This window comes from Onychomys torridus, chromosome 4 (assembly GCF_903995425.1).
Source record: "Onychomys torridus chromosome 4, mOncTor1.1, whole genome shotgun sequence".
Taxonomy (NCBI): domain Eukaryota; kingdom Metazoa; phylum Chordata; class Mammalia; order Rodentia; family Cricetidae; genus Onychomys; species Onychomys torridus.
This window is the reverse complement of record NC_050446.1, coordinates 82,085,200-82,104,775: the sequence shown is the minus strand read 5'-3', so window position 1 is coordinate 82,104,775 and position 19,576 is coordinate 82,085,200. Positions and strand designations below refer to the sequence as shown.

The following is a 19,576-nucleotide window of genomic DNA, read 5'->3' as shown; positions in this document are numbered from 1 at the left end:
TATATATGAATAAATGATAACCAAAGAAAATAGACATAGACTTTAGAGAAAGGCTAAAGAGCGTGAGATTGGGGAAAATAAAGGGAAGAGGATAATATAAGGACATTTTAATTTTGTTTTACATTTTTATGTTTAGCTTGATTTTTTTTATTATTATATTCGTGTTTTAATTTTACACATCAGCCATGGGTTCCCCTGTCCTACCCCTCCCACCCCCCCTCCAATCTTCCCCAGCAACTCCCCTCCATTCCCATTTTCTCCAGGGTCAAGACTCCCCTGGGGATTCATTTACACCTGGTGGATTCAGTACAGGCAGGTCCAGTCCCCTCCTTCCAGGCTGAGCAAAGTGTCCCTGTGTAAGGGGAAAGTTCCAAACAGCCAGCTCATGCACTAAGGACAGGTCCTGGTCCCACAGACTGGGTGCCTCCCTAACAGTTCAAGCTATTTATTTGTCTCACTTATCCAGAGGGCCTGATCCAGCTGGGGGCTCCACAGCCTTTGGTTCATAATTCATGTGCTTCCATTCGTTTGGCTATTTGTCCCTGTGCATTTTGCAGTCTTGGATTCAACAATTCACGCTCTTGCATTCCCTCCTCCTTCTAGACAGTAGGACACTTGGAGCTCCACCTGGGGCCTGGCTGAGGATCTCTGCATCCAATTCCATCATTTATTGGATGAGAGTTCCAAGACGACTGCTAGGGTGTTTAATCATCTGATCTCCAGACTAGGTCAGATCAGGCCCTCCCTAAACTACTGCCAGCAGTCTACAGAGGATATATCATTATGGATTTCTGGGGACCTCTCCAGCAGTCTGCCTATTCCTGTTCTTATGTGGTCTTCATTTATCATGGTCTGTTATTCCTTGTTCTCCCTTTCTATTCTTGATCTAGCTGGGATCTCCTGCTCCCCTAAGCTCTCTTTCCCTCAAATCTTGCCCTTCATTACTCCCACTGTCGTCCAGGTTGTTCATATAGATCTCATTCTTTTCTCTGTCATTGGGTGATCGCTGTATCTTTCCTAGGGTCCCGTTTTCTAGGTAGCCTCCCTGGAGTTGTGTAGCAGTCTAGTCATCTTTGTTTTACATCTAGTATCCTCCTATGAGTGAGTACATACCATGTTTGTCCTTCTGAGTCTGGGTTACCTCACTCAGGATGACTTTTTCTAGATCCATCCATTTGCCTGCAAACCTCATGATGTCATTGTTTTTCTCTGCTGAGTAGTACTCCATTGTGTATATGTACCATATTTTCTTTATCCATTCTTCAGTTGAAGGTCATCTAGGTTGTTTCCAGGCTCTGACTATTACAAACAAAGCTAATACGAACATAGCTAAGCAAATGCCCTTGTGGTATGATTGAGCATTCCTTGGGTATATGCCCAAGAGTGCTACAGCTGGGTCTTGGGGGAGATGGATTCCCAATTTTCTAAGGAAGCACCATATTGATTTCCACAGTGGCTGTACAAGCTTGCATTCCCAACAGCAGTGGAGGAGAGTTCCCCTAGCTCCACATCCTCTCCAGCATAAGCTGTCTTCTGTGTTTTTGATCTTAGCCACTCAGACAGGTGAAAGGTGGTATCTCAGAGTCATTTTGATTTGCATTTCCTGGATAATTAGAGATGTTGAGCAATTCCTTAAATATCTTTCAGCCATTTGAACTTCCTCTGTGGAGAATTCTCTGTTTAGTTCTATAGCCCATTTCTTAATTGTACTGTTGGGCATTTTGATGTCTAATTTCTTGAGTTCTTTATATATTCTGGATATCAGCCCTCTGTCAGATGTGGGGTTGGTGAAGACCTTTTCCCATTCTGTAGGCTATTGCTTTGTCTTGTTGACTGTGTCCTTTGCTCTACAAAAGCTTCTCAGTTTCAACAGGTCCCATTGATTGATTGTTTCTCTCAGTGTCTGTGCTACTGGTGTTATGTTTAGAAAGTGATCTCAGGTGCCAATGCATTCAAGAGTACTTCCTACTTTCTCTACTATCAGGTTTAGAGTAGGTAAATTTATGTTGAGGTCTTTGACCCACTTGGATTTAAGTTTTGTGCATGGTGACAGATATGGATCTATTTGTAGCCTTCTACACATTGACATCCAGTTATGCCAGCACCATTTGTTGAAGATGCTTTCTTTTTTCCATTGTACATATTTGGCTTCATTGTCAAAAATTATATGTTCATAGGTGTGTGGGTTAATGTCAGGGTCTTCAATTTGATTCCATTGGTCCATATGTCGGTTTTTATGACAGTACCAAGCTGTTTTTATTACAGTAGCTCTATAGTAGAGCTTGAGGTCAGAGATCGTCATGCCTCCAGAGGTTGTTTTATTTTACAGGATTCTTTTGGCTATCCTGGGTTTTTTTTTTTTTTTCCATATGAAGTTGAGTATTATTCTTTCCAGATCTGTGAAGAATTGTGTTGGTAATTTGATGGGAATTGCGTTGAATCTGTAGATTGCTTTTGGTAAGATCACCATTTTTACTATGTTAATCCTGCCTTTCCATGAGCATGGGAGATCTTTCCATTTTCTGACATCTTCTTCAATTTCTTTTTTCAGGGACTTAAAGTTCTTGTCATATAGGTCCTTCACATGCTTAGTTAGAGTAACCCCAAGATATTTAATATCATTTGTGGCTATTTTAAAGGGTGATGTATCTCTGATTTCCTTCTCAGCCTGTTTGTCTACTGTGTGTAGGAGGGCTACTGATTTTTTTGAATTGATCTTGTATCCTGCTATGTTGCTGAAGGTTTTTATTAGCTGTATCAGTTCCTTGGTTGAATTTTTGGGGTCACTCATGTATACTATCATGTCATCTGCAAATAGTGAGTACTTGACTTCTTCCTTTCCAATTTATATCCCCTTAATCTCTTTATGTTGTCTTATAGCTCTGGCTAGAACTTCAAGTACTATATTGAATAAGTATGGGGAGAGGGGACAGCCTTGCCTTGTTCCTCATTTTAGTGGTAGTGCTTTGAGTTTCTCTCCATTTAATTTGATGTTGGCTGTTGGCTTGCTGTAGATTGCCTTTATTATGTTTAGGTATGTTCCCTGTATTCCTGATCGCTCCAAGATCTTTATCATGAAGGGGTGTTGGATTTTGTCAAATGCCTTTTCTGCATCTAGTGAGATGATCATGTGGTTTTCTTCTTTGAGTTTGTTTATATGGTGTATTACATAGATGGACTTTCTTATGTTGAACCACCCTTGGATCCCTGGGATGAAGCCTACTTGATCATGGTGGATAATTGTTTTGATGTGTTCTTGGAGTCTGTTTGCCAGAATTTTATTGAGTATTTTTGCATCAATGTTCATGAGGGAGATTGGTCTGTAGTTCTCTTTCTTTGTTGCATCTTTGTTTGGTTTAGGAATCAGGGTAATTGTAGCCTCATAGAAGGAGTTTGGTAATATACCTTCTGCTTCTATTGTGTGGAACAATTTAAAGAGTATTTGTATTAAGTCTTCTTTGAATATCTGGTAGAATTCTGCAGTGAAACCATCTGGTCCAGGGCTTTTTTTTGGTTGGGAGACTTTTAATGACTGATTCTATTTCATTAGGGGCTATTGGACTATTTCAATGGTTTGTCTGGTCTTGATTTAACTTAGGTATGTGGTACCTATCCAGAAAATTATCCATTTCTTTTAGATTTTCCAGTTTTGTGGAGTAGAGGTTTTTGAAGTATGACCTGATGATTCTCTGGATTTCCTCATTGTCTGTTGTTATGTCTCCCTTTTCATTTCTGATTTTGTTAATTTGGATGCTCTCTCTCTGTCTTTTGGTTACTTTAGATAAGGGCTTGTCTATCTTGTTGATCTTCTCAAAGAACCAACTCTTTGTTTCATTAATCCTTTGTATTGTTCTCTTTGTTTCTATTTTATTGATTTCAGCTCTCAATTTGATAATTTCTTGGTGTCTGTTTCTCTGGGGAGACTTTGCTTCTTCCTGTTCAAGGGCTTTCAGGTGTGCTGTCAAGTCACTAGCATGAGATTCCTCCAGATTCTTTATGTGGGCATTTAGTGCTATGAATTTCCCTCTTAGCACTGCTTTCATAGTATCCCATAAGTTTGGGTATGTGGTGTTTTCATTTTCATTGATCTCTAGGAAGTCTTTAATTTCTTTCTTTATTTCTTCCTTAACCCATTGGTGATTCAGTTGAGCATTATTCAGTTTCCATGAGATTGTAGGATTTCTGTAGTTTTTTCTGTTGTTGAAATCTAATTTTAAACCATGGTGGTCTGATAGAACACAGGAGGTTATTCCAATTGTTTTGTATCTGTTGAGATTTGCTTTGTGGCCAAGTATGTGGTTGACTTGAGAGAAGGTTCTATGGGGTGCTGAGAAGAAGGTATATTCTTTTTTGTTCGGGTGGAATGTTCTGTAGATATTGATTAAGTGCATTTGAGCCATAACATCAGTTAAGACTATTATGTCTCTGTTAACTTTCACTTTGGCCTATCTGTCCAGAGGTGAAAGTGGGGTGTTGAAGTCTCCCACTACTAATGTGCGGGGTTTTATATATGATTTAAACTTTACTAATGTTTCTTTTACATATGTGGGTGCCCTTGTTTTGGGGGCATAAATGTTCAGAATTGAGACTTCATCTGGTGGATCTTTCCTGTGATGAGTATGTAATGTCCTTCATCACCTCTTTTGATTGATTTTAGTTTGCAGTCTATTTTGCTGGATATTAGGATGGCTACACCAGCTTGCTTCTTAAGACCATTTGATTGGAAAGTCTTTTCTCAGCCTTTTATTCTTAAGAGGTGTCTGTCTTTGAATTTGAGGTGTGTTTCTTATATGCAGCAGAAAGATGGGTCCTGTTTTTGTATCCATTCTGTTAGTCTGTGTGTTTTTATAGGTGAATTAAGTCGATTGATATTAAGGGATATTAATGACCAGTGATTGTTCATTCCTGTTGTTACTTTTATTTTTTGGTGGTAGTGTGTGTGTACTTCTGTTCTGTGGAGTTTACTGCTGTGCTGTTATCTATTGCCTGTGTTTCCATGGGTGTATCTGCCTTCCTTAGGCTGGAATTTTCCTTCTAGTGCTTTCTGTAGGGCTGGGTTTGTGGATAAGTATTGTTTATATCTGGTTTTGTCTTGGAAGGTCTTGTTCACTCCATCTATGATGATTGAAAGTTTTGCTGGGTATATTAGTCTAGGCTGGCATCCATGGTCTCTTAGTGTCTGCATTATATCTGTCCAGGTCCTTCTGGCTTTCAAAGTCTCCATTGAGAAATCAGGTGTTATTCTGATGGGTTTGCCTTTATAAGTCACTTGGCCTTTTTCCTTTGCTGCCCTTAATATTCTTTCTTTATTCTGTATGTTTAGTTGTTTAATTATTATGTGGCAAGGGGACTTTCTTGGGGGGTCTAGTCTGTTTGGTGTTCTATAGGCTTCTTGTATCTTCATAGGCATTTCCTTCTTTAAGTTGGGAAAGTTTTCTTCTATGATCTTGTTAAATATATTTTCTGTGCCTTTGAGTTGGTATTCTTCTCCTTCCTCTATCGCTATTATTTGTAGGTTTGGTCTTTTCATGGTGTCCCAAATTTCTTGGATATTTTGGGTCATGACTTTGTTGGTTTTAGTGTTTTCTTTGACTGATGAATCTATTTCTTCTACCGTATCTTCAACACCAGAGATCCTCTCTTCCATCTCTTTCATTCTGTTGGTTATACTTGCTTCTGAAGTTCCTGTTTGTTTACTCAGATTTTCTATTTCCAGCATTCCTTCTGCTAGTGTCTTCTTCATTTTTTCTATTTCCCTCTTTAGGTCTTGGACTGTTTCCCTTGCTTTTTCGTGATTTTCTTTCAGGGACTTATTGTTTTCTTCTGCTTTAATTGTCCTTTCCTCTAGCTTTTTATAGTGTTCTTCCCATTTTTTGTTTGTCTGTTCCTCCACTTTATTTTTGATTTCTTCTCTATAAGGCTCTAGCCTCTTCATGATGTTACTTATAAGGTTGTTTTCTTCTTCTTCCATTCTGTGAAGTTCAGGTCTAGCTGTTGGAGAAGGGCTATGTTCTGGTGATGCTGTATTGCTCTTTATTTTGTTGTATGTACTTCTGCCTTGATGTCTGCCCATCTCCTCTTGGGTTCATTCTTGGTCTTACAAGTGTACTTGGTCCAGAGAGAGCTGACAGATTTAGGGAGCCTCTCTCTGGTCCAGATGGAAGCTCTGGGCTAGATGGGAGCTCTGGTCCAGATGAGAGTGCTGACCAGATAGGAGCTGGGGGCGGGGGCTGGACTCTGAGTCTCAGGAAGTCCCTGGGGTCTCCTTATCTTCATCCAAATGGGGGCTCCTCTTGTCCAGATGGGAGTTCTGGGACAGGATAGAAGCTCTGGTCCAGATGGGAGTTCCAGGGCGGATGGGAGCTGGGGGCTGGTTTCTGAGTCTCAGGATGTGTCTGGGGTCTCGGGCAAATGGGTGTGGGGGCAGGGTGTGGAGACTGCAGGGTCTGCCTGCAGTCTTGGAAAAGGGGAGCCTATGACATTTTTATTTTCAAGTGTATATAAAAAGGAAGAATAAAATAAAGAAAAAATAAGACAATACTTTCACTCAATCCAAAATCTTAGCAAAATGATGATGAGCAACCATGGAAAAGGGACGTACAGTCTTATACCATTTCAAATCCACCTAGTCTCAAAGGACTACCCAATGTGACCTTCCTGCAACAGCAAATGCTAAACAAGATGTGTGTGTGTGTGTGTGTGTGTGTGTGTGTGTGTGTGTGTGTCCTGCAAAGTTTCATGTCCTTCACTGAAATTCTCATTCCATTACCTAAAGACCTTGGGCAAATAACTTAACAACTCTAAGCTCTAATTTCTTCCTCTGTGAGAAGTGAGAACAATAGAAACCCACAAACTGAAGAATTAGTGTGAGGATTCAAAGAGAAAATCTCAATGTTTAGCTCAGTCCCTAGCCCATGGTGATTACTTTAATGAAGATTAGACATGGTAGTACCTCAGTGGAATGAACTATGCAAGTAGTAAATGTTATAAAGAATTTTTAAAGCAGGTGCACGGCAGTCTACAATTAATGTATTCAGCAGTATATAATTAAATTGTAGAGTGGAACAGGCCACAGCATCAGAGAAAGTCAAAGGGAAGAAGAGAAGTGGCATCAATAGGGAAATTGTGCCCTGAGTAGCAGGTAGTAAGTTCTTGGTAAGTATTAGATACTTTCATTACCACTGCTGAACAAGTAGAGTTAGCAGAGGATGGTAAGGTGGAGGAAACTCAAGAAATGAGTGAGATGAGGATTGTACAAGGTTCTCTTGCATAATGGCATGTCAGGAGGGAAGTCACTGATGGGGAAATTACTGTGTTAGACCACTAACATGAAAAATATCAGTCTAATAAGAGCTAGCAGAAACAAGCTCCGGCTTCTCTGTAGACAGCTGTTGTCATTCTTATCCTTATTCTCATTAGTCAAAAGCTTCTTTTCCTTGTAGTGTGTATGTGCTAGTTGCTGTGGTAGTAAGCTGAACAACGGCCTCCAAAGAAATTCATCTCTATGCTGACCCTCCAACCTGTGGATATCACCTGAGCTGGAAAATGTGTCTTTGCAGGTGTAATTAAGGATCTCAAGAGGAAGAGATCTACCTGGATTATGCATGCATGCCCTAATGCATCACAGAAGAAACACTTTGGAGACCCTCAAAGGAGGTAAGGTGACCCCAAAAGCACAGAAGGAATAGTGCACACAAACTGAAGATGCAGGCACCAAAGGCCAAAGAAGCAAAGCATGGACAACCTTCCAGCACATCATAGGAAGCAAGACAGTGATGTCACCTTGATTTCTGATTTCTGCCCCAAGAAATGTGAAAGGACAGATTTATGTTTATTGGTTTAACCACCAACATTGTGGCATTATTTTATAACAGCCACAGAAAACAAACTATGCCAATTATTATCTTTCTAGCCTCTGGCTTATATAATCTTGCCATTATCATCAATATGGGTGTTTCAGGAATACTCAAGGGACACAGCTACTCTAGCCTAGAGGAAGGTTCAAATGGGCCTCTTAAAGAAGAATTACCTAAAATACAATTAGCTAATTGGGGAGGCCTCAGCTAAGACATGAACTGACAGGAATAAAATGCAGGCAGAAGTATAAGAGACTGAGCCCAGTTTAGAGATGCTCAAGAACACAGGAGTCTAGAAAAGGGCACTAGGCAATGGTTCAGGATGGAGGGACTCACATAAGTCTGGGATGGAGGTCCTAAAAGACAGAGAGAGATGAGCCTGGTATGGACACCATACCAAGGAGACTAATCACTGGCTAAGACCAGACTGCTTTGGCCAGTCAGCCTGGTACAGGGAGCTTACGTCCTTTCCAGTGTAAGAATATGTAGAGGTAAGGTCTTTGGGAATTGATTAGGTCACAAATGAGACTATTGCTCTTTTAAAAGCTCCTCCTGAGACCTCCCTTCCCCTTCTGTCATGAGAAAAGGCAGCAAGAATATGTTGGTCTTCTATAGGGCTTGGGTTGTACACTAGATTTCCAGCACCCAGAACTGTGAAGGTTAAACCTCACCTAGTTGTAGCCCATCTTTCTTATGCTGTGACTTAGACACAGGTCAACCACTAGCCTTTTGATAAATAATAGATTGCAGGAGGGTAAGAGTAGAAAGGAGGAGTTGAATACACATAGAAATTGACATGTGCTCTCCAGGGTTGTTTAGAAATCAGGTGGTAGCCCCAGAAGAAAATCAATAGCCACTGCATCTATTTGTGGCTCTTCGTCCACAGAAATGTGCTCATGGGTGAATTTGGAAGGCATATTAACAATGCCAAAACAACCAGTCTTGGTAGGGGGAGCCAACAAGAAAGAAAATCCTGACAAACTTTGTTTTTAAACTATAGTTACAAGGCTTGGTATCACTAACATTTTTTTCATTTAATTAGCTGAATTTGAAGGGCATATCAAACTCAACTATGTTCCTTCAAACACCATAACACTGAAATCTGTTTCTGTGTTAATAGAATATACTAAAGGCAGCAGGAAAATATTCAGCTGTCCTGTCCAGTTAAACCTATAAATAAGAATAGTTAATACAGGCAAATTTAACTTTAGGGAGCTGGGCTAGTGAGGGCAACTAAGATTGATTATGTCACAATGGGAAGTTGGGAGAGAGATTAAGGGAGGGCAATTCAAAACACACCCTATTTGAAAATGTCATGATGATATCTAATGCTCTGTATGTTAATTTCTTAAATAAAAAGTAAATTTAAACTAAAAAAAATAACAAATAGGAGAATTTAAAACCTCAGTTTTTCTTTGTGACTTGCTAAATCTGAAGTGTCTTGGCAACTGTAGCTGGCACTTTATAAAAATATACTTGAAATTATCTGGTGATAGAGTATAAACGCCCCCTTCAACTCAGGAAAGATAAGATTCTGTCTAAAACTCATTGTTTAGAAAAATAATGTATCATCCCAAATGCTGGAAATGTTCAGAACTTTTGTCATCTAAGAAATATAAAATTATTTTTAACCCACTGGCTCCAATAAGTGCTGTCAGTATGGGCATGAGTGCAGGATCATCTATTAGGGTACAAGAAAACTACCAAGGGCCCCACCTCTAAGAGAAACTTACTGTCTCTCCCCTATCAGCCATCATGTGCCAATAAATCCTCAGTAAGGGGTGGATCTTGGTGAGGCTCTTCCTAGCCATTTGAAATTTTGATGGGCTTGGTCTTGTGCAGGCATTATGCAGGCAACCACAGCCACTGTGAATTCATATGTGTCAGAGCCCTGTGCAAGCCAATCCTTAGCTCTTATAATCTTTACATCACCTTCCCCTAAATGATCCCCGAGCATTGGAAACATGGGGTATAATATGAATGTCCCCATTTGGAGCTGAGCACTCCATGATCATCTCTGACCCTTTGTGATCTCTGTATTGACCACCATTCATTTATAATAGTGCATGTATGAAATTCTCAAAGAACAAGGAAAAATATACTTACAAATCATAAAGTTTGTGATAGTTCCTTTTTAAGCCTATATCTATACCAGTTTCTGAAGGAAATCTGTCTTCATCTGAATTGTCCTGGATTCCCACGACAGTAGTAAGCCTACGTACAAGGGTAGAAAAGAGGGCAGGAAAAGAGTGAGGTAATCAGCCTTAGCTGTGACATCTGTAGGAAACCAGAGGGAAAGTTCAGGAGAGATCACATTAGCTTGAAATGCCACAAACAAAGTGTATTCTTTCCATAGCACCCAACACTCTCCATAAATGATAAACTGCACAAGCTCTCTTAGGTCAGATCCTTCTCCTTTTCTCATCTGCCTTCTCTTAAGTAGATAACAGTTGCTCACCACCATCCTCTCCTGGCGTGCCTCTTAGGGAACAACATCTGGAATCGCATGGCCTTTTATATGGCCATCATTACCACTTCTTCTGTATCACTCCATAAGCCTCCTAATACATGCTCCTATTTCTACTCTTGTTCCTCAAGATAGTTCTCATCACCTCATCACCTCTAGAAGTTAGCTATTTAAATGTAAGTCATAAAATAAATACCTCATTTAATTGACTCCCCCTACTGTTGAGAACATCTAGCCTCCTTATGACAACTTACAAGTTCTAGATGACCAGACAATACCTCTATTTCTGACCTTAGCAGTATTTCCTTCCTTTTTCCCTTGTTTCCTTTTCTTGCCTTTCTTTTGTTGAGACAGATTCTCACTGTGCAGCCCAAGCTAGCCTGTAACTTACAATCCTCCTGCCTTAGCCTCCCAAATGCTGGGATGATAGCTGAGTGCCAACATGCCTAGATGCCTTCTAGCTTCCTAAACATACCAAACTGTGTCCCATGTTGAGGACCTCTGCCCTCAGAGTGTTCTGGCGTTCTTCTGTCTGAAAGGCCTCATCTCAGTTCTTTGCATGTCTGACTCTTTGTTGTCATTCAAGTGATACTCTACTCTGAAACCAAAGCCCCAAAGCTTCATCCCCAACATTGTGTTCTGTTTCACACTATGCACTGCAAATGATCATTGCCCAAAGTATTCCTACTTTTTTCCTAGAATGACAATAGTTTTGATACCAGAAGCTTTTCATCACACTACTACCCAGAGCTTAAGAATTATTCAATAAAGATGTATTAAAGAGGAGGAAGAGAGGGAGAAGGAAGAAAGGAAAGGAGAAAATATGATCTGATTTCAAGGCCAGTTGCAACTACACAGCAAGTTCAAAGACAGCCTGGGCTACATGAGATGCTACTCAAAACAACAATAAAAAGAAGCAAAAAATTCCAGCTAATTCGATCTAGAAGTAATCAAAATACACTGTGAGTTAGCAGACCTGCCAGCTAAAGAACATGAAATTGGGTACGTTTCTATAAAATAGAACCAGTGAGCTGGCTCTATGGGTAAATGTGTTTGCCTCTAAACCTGGTAACAGATGACCTAAGTTTGATCCCCAAATCCACATGGTGGAAAGTGGGAACCACTCTCTCAAAATGGATGATATACCATATGGATCAAATTCCCGATAGTTTTTAATTGCTTGATATGTGTAAATGTTTAGCTTCATTTCTGTTTTATTGCTACTATGAGTATGTATGTGGAAGTCATGGATTTGTTCTCCCAGAAAATGTATACATTATTAAGCATGTGTTCCTTTAAATGTAGTTAATTCTGACTCTGTTGGCAGGGACACATGTAAGCCAGCCATGAAAGTATGAGAGCAGGAAAGCTGACTCTCCCCTAACCCCAGCCCTGTCTGCCATGTGCCATGTGGTGGCATGGGTGAGGGAAAAAATGCCCTCCTCCCCTACCCCTTGCCACTTGTAGCAAACGGGAGAGCTGGGCTTGCATCTCACCAACTGCAGCACTCGGGAGAGCTGGCCCTGCACCTCGCCTGGGCAAAACAGTAGAGTTGACCCTGGTGGTGTGGATGCAGGTCACCCGGCCCCGAGTGCATGACAGCCTGCTATAATGGATGAGCTAGTGGGGGCAGTGCAGAAAAGCTCCCCCTGATGGTGATAATGAGGGAAAGCTGGCAGGCTGTCCAACTCAGCTACCAACCAGAACCAGGGCTGAGTTGGACTGCTCCAACATCCACCTCATCTATGAACTGCTGGAGCATGTGAAGGGGCCTGACCTGCAGATCCAAAGCTGAAGGATCCCCATGACACAGGACAACAACAGGATATTCAACAGGAGCCCCAGTGAAGGCCCAGTACCAAGGATACAGCAAAAGCCAGAGGCCTCGAACCACACCAATGACTCATTGCAATGAACACTTGCAGGTAAACATGTATGGACTGAAGAGTACACTGTGTGACTCACTGTGCCACACTACAGCTTCCATGAAGAGATTTTTGTTTGTTTGCTTGTTTGTTTTTGGTATTTTGTTTATCTTTTAAGATTTTTTGTTTGTTTGTTTGTTTTGTTTTGTTTTGTTTTGTTTTGTTTTTTTGAGACAGGGTTTCCCTGTGTAGCTTTGCGCCTTTTCCTGGAACTCACTATCTTTTAAGATTTATTTTATTTTGGGGGAGGCAGTTGCAAGGGCAGAGGGTGAATATGGAGGAATGAGAAATGAATGAGCTCAGGGTGCATGATGTGAAATCCACAAAGAATCAATTAAAAAGTTTAATATATAAGTAGACATACACTTTATAAATTTTGTTTTAGTGGTTTGAAGGTCTGATGCAGATAAATATTTGCTATATTAAACATATATTCTCCATCTACTCAAAGAATTTGAGTTAATATTTGATACAAAATATGTTGAAAATACTGAGTTTATTACTTACTTGCCCTTTTTTTCTGACTAAAGAAAACATGAACCCAAAATAAAAGGTCCTCTGACCTCTATATGTATATTATAGCACACAGACAAAATAAATATATAATAAAATGTAATATATTTATACATAAACACCAGAAGTAATTTTAGTAGGTACATGGTTTTCAAAAGCATAGCTAGGATGTAGTTATGTTTAATACTGCACTGGCTCCCGTCCGTATGTGTCCCCCAAACGTACCTCTAGTGGACCGAACTGTTCATAAGAAAAGTCGCTTCATAGGACACAGAATTGAATGGATCCTGTGTCACTTGGCAGTTCTTACTTGGACTCAGAATCTGATGGATTCAGCAACTATAAAGTGTTTCATACTGAATCTTGTTACCGGCAGATTTTTAAAGCAGATGTTGGGCTCCCTTGTTTGCAGTAGGGGCTAGTGAATGAATCACTCCATATTGGGCCCCTGTGTGATATCTGACACCGGTCCTCCGAGCCTTGGCACTGTATTCCCTTCTCCCTAAAAATAGCCAGAGTACTTTCTTCCTCTGCCAGGCAGCCATGCCTGCTAGGCTTTCTTTCCTCTCTATAAAGCCCTGTTTTCTCACGGCTTCACATATGCATCTCATTTGGTGTCTGCTCGATGTGACTGCTAGTGTGTAAAACCTGTTTGATCTTGATGGAACGATGGGAGATGGGAGTTTAGCAGCGTCTCCCAGGCATTGCCCTTTTTCTCCTTCAATTGTATTGAGTGTCTTAGAGATAAAAATAAAGTGGCATTATTTTCAGAATGATTCCCATAGAAACCCTCTTGTAACTAAAGAACTAATAAAAGACTCAAAATGAACCACAAAGCCTTTGAACTATATGTATGTGGTTAACAAATGCCATGAATCAAATGTATCCAGAGAAACAGATGCTGGCAGCCATAGAGAATATATTACCTGATCAAGTAACCCTTATAACATGCCACCTACCTATTCTCAGCAATATGAAAATTTCCATGGAGAAAATATATTAACATTCCCATTAAACAAAAGTTCTGTATTTTACTGAATTTTAGTTTTACGATTCCAGATTTCCTGATATTTTCAATGGTCTGTGTTTATCATGAAATGAGGCATAAACAAAATATAAAAATGTTCCCATAGTGTACTGAGGCCAAGACAGGGAATTACTAAAGAATAAGGAAGAACTAGGAATAAAATCGCATAATTTTGTGTAGTGATAAATAGCTCTTCTCCAATAAGTGCAGTTTAATTATACATCTTTAAGCTGTAGGCAAAAGTTACAAATGAATCATGCCACTATAGAGTAGCCTATTTGGCAATTCATTCTTAGATTCAAGGAACATTTACTATATGCCAAGTGCTGTGCTAGACATTGCCTCATGTTATCTCACTTATTTCTCATAATTACTGTATGGAAAATGCACAATTACCATTTTTTTGTCATATGAAGAAAACTTATGATCAGAAAACTGAGCTCAGTTATGCTTAGTTGCACATCTAAAAATGGCTTTGGGAATGACATCTGGGGTTAGCATTCCAGTAGATTTCACAGTTACAGAGCTAACCAAATCCTAAGAAGCTGAAGGCCAGGGTATATATGTGGGGAGGAAAAAGGGTAAAAATAAGTCTGAGGTGCTGGGATATAGCTAAGTCAGTAAAGCATTTGCTACACATAAGGACCTGAGTTCAACCCCTAGGATCCATATAAAACATTCAGGTGCAGTGGAACAGAGGTGGAAATAGGAGGGTCCCCAGGGATGGCTGGCCTACTTGGAAATCTCCAAGCCAATGAGAAATCCTATTTCAAATTTCAGTGTGGGTGGTTCCTGGGGAATCACATCTAAAGTTGATCCTGGCCTCCACCTGCACACACACACACACACACACACACACACACACACACACACACACACTCACACACACACACATGAAGTTTATGATTGAAAATTCTCAGAGTAGTAGAGGAGACACTAAGAATTTTCTCTTCCTAAGGAGAAAAAAAGAAAAACTAATAAATATTCAGCCTTTAGGAAGCTTTGCCGCCTCAACTTGCCATCCTGTTCCTAACTGTGGATGATGCCCCAAGGTTCTTCCCCCAGGGCCTTTCTTTATTTTATTAAGAAATTTCAATTTGGGGGAATGTGGGGATGCAGGGTGGCTTGGGAAAGAGGGCTGGGGGAGGGAGGAGGGAGGAGGGGGGATCTGTGGATAGTATGTAGAGTGAGTAGAAAATTTCTTAATAAAGGAAAATGAAATAAATAAATAAATAAAGGAATTCAACTTAAAGAACAAAAAAAAAAGAAAGAAATTTTTTATTCATTTTATATACCAGCCACAGATCCTCCTCTTCCCTCCTCCCACCCCTTCAGACTTCCCTCCAGCCCATCCCCCCATTCCCTCCTACAAGAAGATAATGCCGCCCAGGGGGAGTCAGCAGAGCCTGTTACAATCAGTAGAGGCAGGTCAAAGCCCTCCCCTGCCTCCAGGCTAAGCAAGGTGTCCACCATAGGTAATGGGCTCCAAAAGCCAGCTCATGCTCCAGGGATGGATCCGGATCCGACTGCCAGGGGCCCCTTAAGCAGCTCAAGCTACACAGCTGTCTCACTTTGCAGAGGGCCTCGTCCAGTCCCGTGGAGGCGCCACAGGTGTTGGTCTAAAGTTCATGAGCTCCCTTTAGTTTGGTTTGGTTGTCTCTGTAGGTCTCTCCATCGTGATCTTGATGTCCCTAGTCATAGAATCCCTCCTCTTTCTCCTCGACTGGACTCCTGGAGCTCAGCCTGGTGCTTGGCTGTGGATCTCTGCATCTGCTTCCATCAGTTACTGGAGAAAGGCTCTCTGATGACAGTTAGGGTGTTCACCGATCTGAATACTGGGGTAAGCCAGTTCAGGCACTCTCTCCACTATTGCTAGTAGTCTAAGCTGGGGTCACCCTTGTGGATTCTTGGGAACTTTACTAGCACCAGGTTTCTCCCTATCCCCATGATGTCTCCCTCTATCATGATATCTCTTTCATTGCTCTCCCACTCCATCCCTGTTCCAGCTCAACCATCCCATTCCCTTATGTTCTCAGCCCCCACCCCCTACCCTCCATTGCCAACCCTTCATCCCCAGCTTACTCATGGGGATCTCATCTATTCCCCCTTACCAGGGTGATCCATGTGTCCCTCTTTGGGTTCTCCTTATTAGCTAGCTTCTCTGGAGCTATGGGTTGTATTGTCTGGTTATCCTTTGCTTTACATCTAGTATACACTTATGAGTGAGTACATACCATGTTTGTCCTTCTGAGTTACCTCACTCAGGATGATATTTTCTAGTTCCATCCATATGCCTGCAAAATTCAAGATGTCATTGTTTTTCTCTACATTGTGTATATGTACCACATTTTCTTAATCCATTCTTTGGATGAGGGGCATCTAGGTTGTTTCCAGGTTCTGGCTATTACGAATAATGCTGCCATGAACATAGTTGAGCATGTGTCCTTGTGGTATGATTGAGCATTCCTCGGGTATATGCCTAAGAATAGTAGAGTTGGGACTTGAGAAAGATTGACTCCCAATTTTCTGAGAACCTGCCATACTGATTTCCAAAGTGGCTGTACAAGTTTGCACTCTCACCAACAGTGGAAGAGTGTTCCCCTTGCTCCACATCCTCTGCAACACAAGCTGTTATCAGTGTTTTTGATCTTAGTCATTTTAACAGGTGTAAGATAGTATCTCAGAGTTTTGATTTGCATTTTCTTAATGACTAAGGATGTTGAGCAATTCTTTAAATGTCTTTCAGCTATTTGAGATTCTTCTGTTGAGAATTCTCTGTTTAGTTCTATAGCCCGTTTATTTTGTTTTGTTTTTTGTTTTGTTTTGTTTTGTTTTGTTTTTTCCGTTTGTTGGGTATTTTAATGTCTAGTTTCTTGAATTCTTTATATATTTTGGAGATTAGCCCTCTGTGGCTATGTGGAGTAGGTGAAGATCTTTTCCCATTCTGTAGGCTATTGTTTTGTTTTATTGACTGTGTCCTTTGTCTTACAAGTCCCATTTATTAATTGTTGCTCTCAGTGTCTGTGCTACTGGTGTTATATTTAGGAAGTTGTCTCTTGTGCCAATGCATTCCAGACTACTTCCTATTTTCTTTTCTATCAGGATCAGTGTAACTTGTTTTATACTGAGGTCTTTGATCCACTTGAACTTGAGTTTTATGCATGGCAATAGATATGGATCTATTCGCAGTCTTCTACAAGTTGACATCCAGTTATGCCAGCACCATTTGTTGAAGATGCAATGTTTTTCCATTGTACTGTTTTGGCTTCTTTGTAAAAAATCAGGTGTTCATAGGTGTGTGGGTTAATGTCAGGGTCTTCAATTTTATTCTATTGGTCCACATGTCAGTTTTTATCCCAATACCAAGCTGTTTTTATTACTATAGCTCTATAGTAGAGATTGAGGTCAGGGATGGTGATGCCTCCAGAGGTGGCTTTCTTGTACAGATTGTTTTAGCTATCCTGGGTTTTTGTTTTTGTTTTTCCATATGAAGTTGAGTATTGATTGGTCCATGTCTGTGAAGAATTGTGTTGGGATTTTAATGGGGATCCCAGGGCCTTTCTTCATTTCTCCCTCAGCGATACATCCTCTCTATGGGTCACCTCTATACAGATAATTTACAGACTGATGCCTTCAGGTTGACGCCATCAAAAGTCTCCTTTTCCAAATTCCAAGCAGCAAAAATGGAGAGTAAACAAGTGGAAAAAACTCTAATCGTTAACACAGGGCTATAGCTAGCAATTGTGTAGTAGTGTCATAGGCCATTCCCTTCAGGATCTCTTCTCTTCGTCAGAAGGTGACGGCCCCTCATACCACAACTAGGAACAAAAATTGGATAAGTTTATGAAATGATGATCAAGGCAGTGTGTTCTACAGTGAGAACCTTGTATGTTTGTGCATGTGTGCACACTTTATAGCATCATGTGTAGATCTTAAATATGCACAAATGTGTTTTTGGTTAGGCAATATATTCTCCTCTTGAAACCAACTTTTGTAAGAGAAATAGTGCCTCTCATTGTCCAAGAGTACCCAAATGTGTCTTTATTCTGCGTCCTCTATGTCTGCTTATTGTAACCTGGCCATTCAGATACCCTGGCACAAAATTCAGCAACATTCTGATCCCTTTCTCATCTCTTAACCTCCACATTTACTACTGAGTCACATGGATCAGGTCATTTTACATTTCATATTGACACTTCAGTCCTATTACATGTATTAAAGGGTAATTTTAAGTGGTAAAATCAAGAATCATATTAATATGAGATAGAAGTGTCAATTGTCATAACTTGTTAATCAATAAGAAAGCTAGGAGATGTACCAATCATTCAAAGTACCACAGAACTACAAACAAGAAATGCTGAAGTTGACTTATAAATAGACATAAAGCATTTATAAGTAGATAAAGCTGGCTTACTACACAAATTGAGTGGGGAAAGATAATGAAAGGATTCTACTGCAACAGACAGAGCTCAATTGAGAAAGATTAATCTGTACTGTGATCAGTTAATTACAGCTTTTATTGTATTAAACATCATTATAGACCAAAAATAATATAGAAGAAGAGATCACAAATTAGGGAAGGGAGGTTGGAGACAGCAGAGGGTGTGGAAAGGATGCAAATATAGTATGCTTATATATGAAATTCTCAAATAAAAACTATGCAGGCAGGGAATGGAGAAACAACTAGTGGTTAAGATCACTTGCTGCTCTTGCAGAGAGCATGGGTTTATAATGTGAGTTATATGACAATTTATAAGTCTAGTTCTAGGGACTTTGATCCCATATTCTAGTCTCCATGGACACCTGGCACACAGGAGGTGCACATAAATACATGCAGACAAAATGATCACATCCATGAAACAAAACAAATCTTAACAAAAAATATAAACAAATAAACAAAACCAGCTCACAGACAGTGAAAGGCACATATCTCATAAATACAGATAATCAGACAAGATACACTATGACAAACATACTTTTTCAACTTTAAGCACTTACTACTATTTTTGGTCCATTTCAAATTCTTTTATAAACTTTCAAAATTCTGGCTTACTGCTATAGCCTCTAGTTCATTTCTCTGCATCCATCCTGTGAGTGAGAAGCCCTTTACACTCTACTCAAATGACCAAATTGTATGCCAGTGGTTTTTTTCCCTTGTACTCATTTCTTAGAAACAACAAGATGACATCAAGAAAAAGCACACTCTCTGTGCAGTCTTTTGAGAGGGGAGGAACCTAACTTCTACAATATCCAATGGACAATTACATGTGGACCATCAACTTGATCAATCTGCCCATCTAACTCTTTTGGCATATACCACTATTGCCTCTCAACAGGGAAAACACCTCTTACTTTTGCTTTATCAGAGTTAAGTTCATTCTTTCCTCTTATTGCAACAGTTGCAGTTTTAAATAAGGTTGTCCTCATTGGTTTAGCTAATCTGAAGTATTTCTTCATTTGTGTTATATCTCTACCCTGCCCAGTCTATCATAAGCATTGACATTGTAAGCATTCACCATTCAATTTACAGTCTTTCCATCTACCAAAATCACTATCCTCCATCAACCCTGAGACTAAAAATAAGCAAATGATTTTATACAACCTACAATATTACTTGTGGTTCTCTAAAAGGAAAGAGCCAACTGAATATAGATACAATTTTAAGAGTATTTATTAGGCTGGTTCATACCATCTGAGGCTGGGTAGTCTCACAACCACCTGCCTGGCTGAACAACAAGGAAAAGTAGCTATTCAGTCCACAAAGCTGCAAAACTCCACACAAAAGGGT

General features: G+C 40.1%; 1 long non-coding RNA gene across 3 annotated transcripts in view; it reads left to right on the top strand.

Annotated features, from left to right (window-relative positions):
• Positions 1–19,576, top strand: part of LOC118582288 — a 110,154-nt gene that overhangs the window by 17,995 nt on the left and 72,583 nt on the right. For 2 of the 3 annotated variants that reach the window (XR_004944753.1, XR_004944754.1), the window contains exon 4: positions 7,560–7,656. This is a non-coding gene — a long non-coding RNA (uncharacterized LOC118582288). Of the gene's footprint in view, positions 1–7,559; positions 7,657–11,022; positions 11,144–19,576 lie in introns of those variants that run through there. The other variant, XR_004944755.1, reaches the window with a different exon arrangement.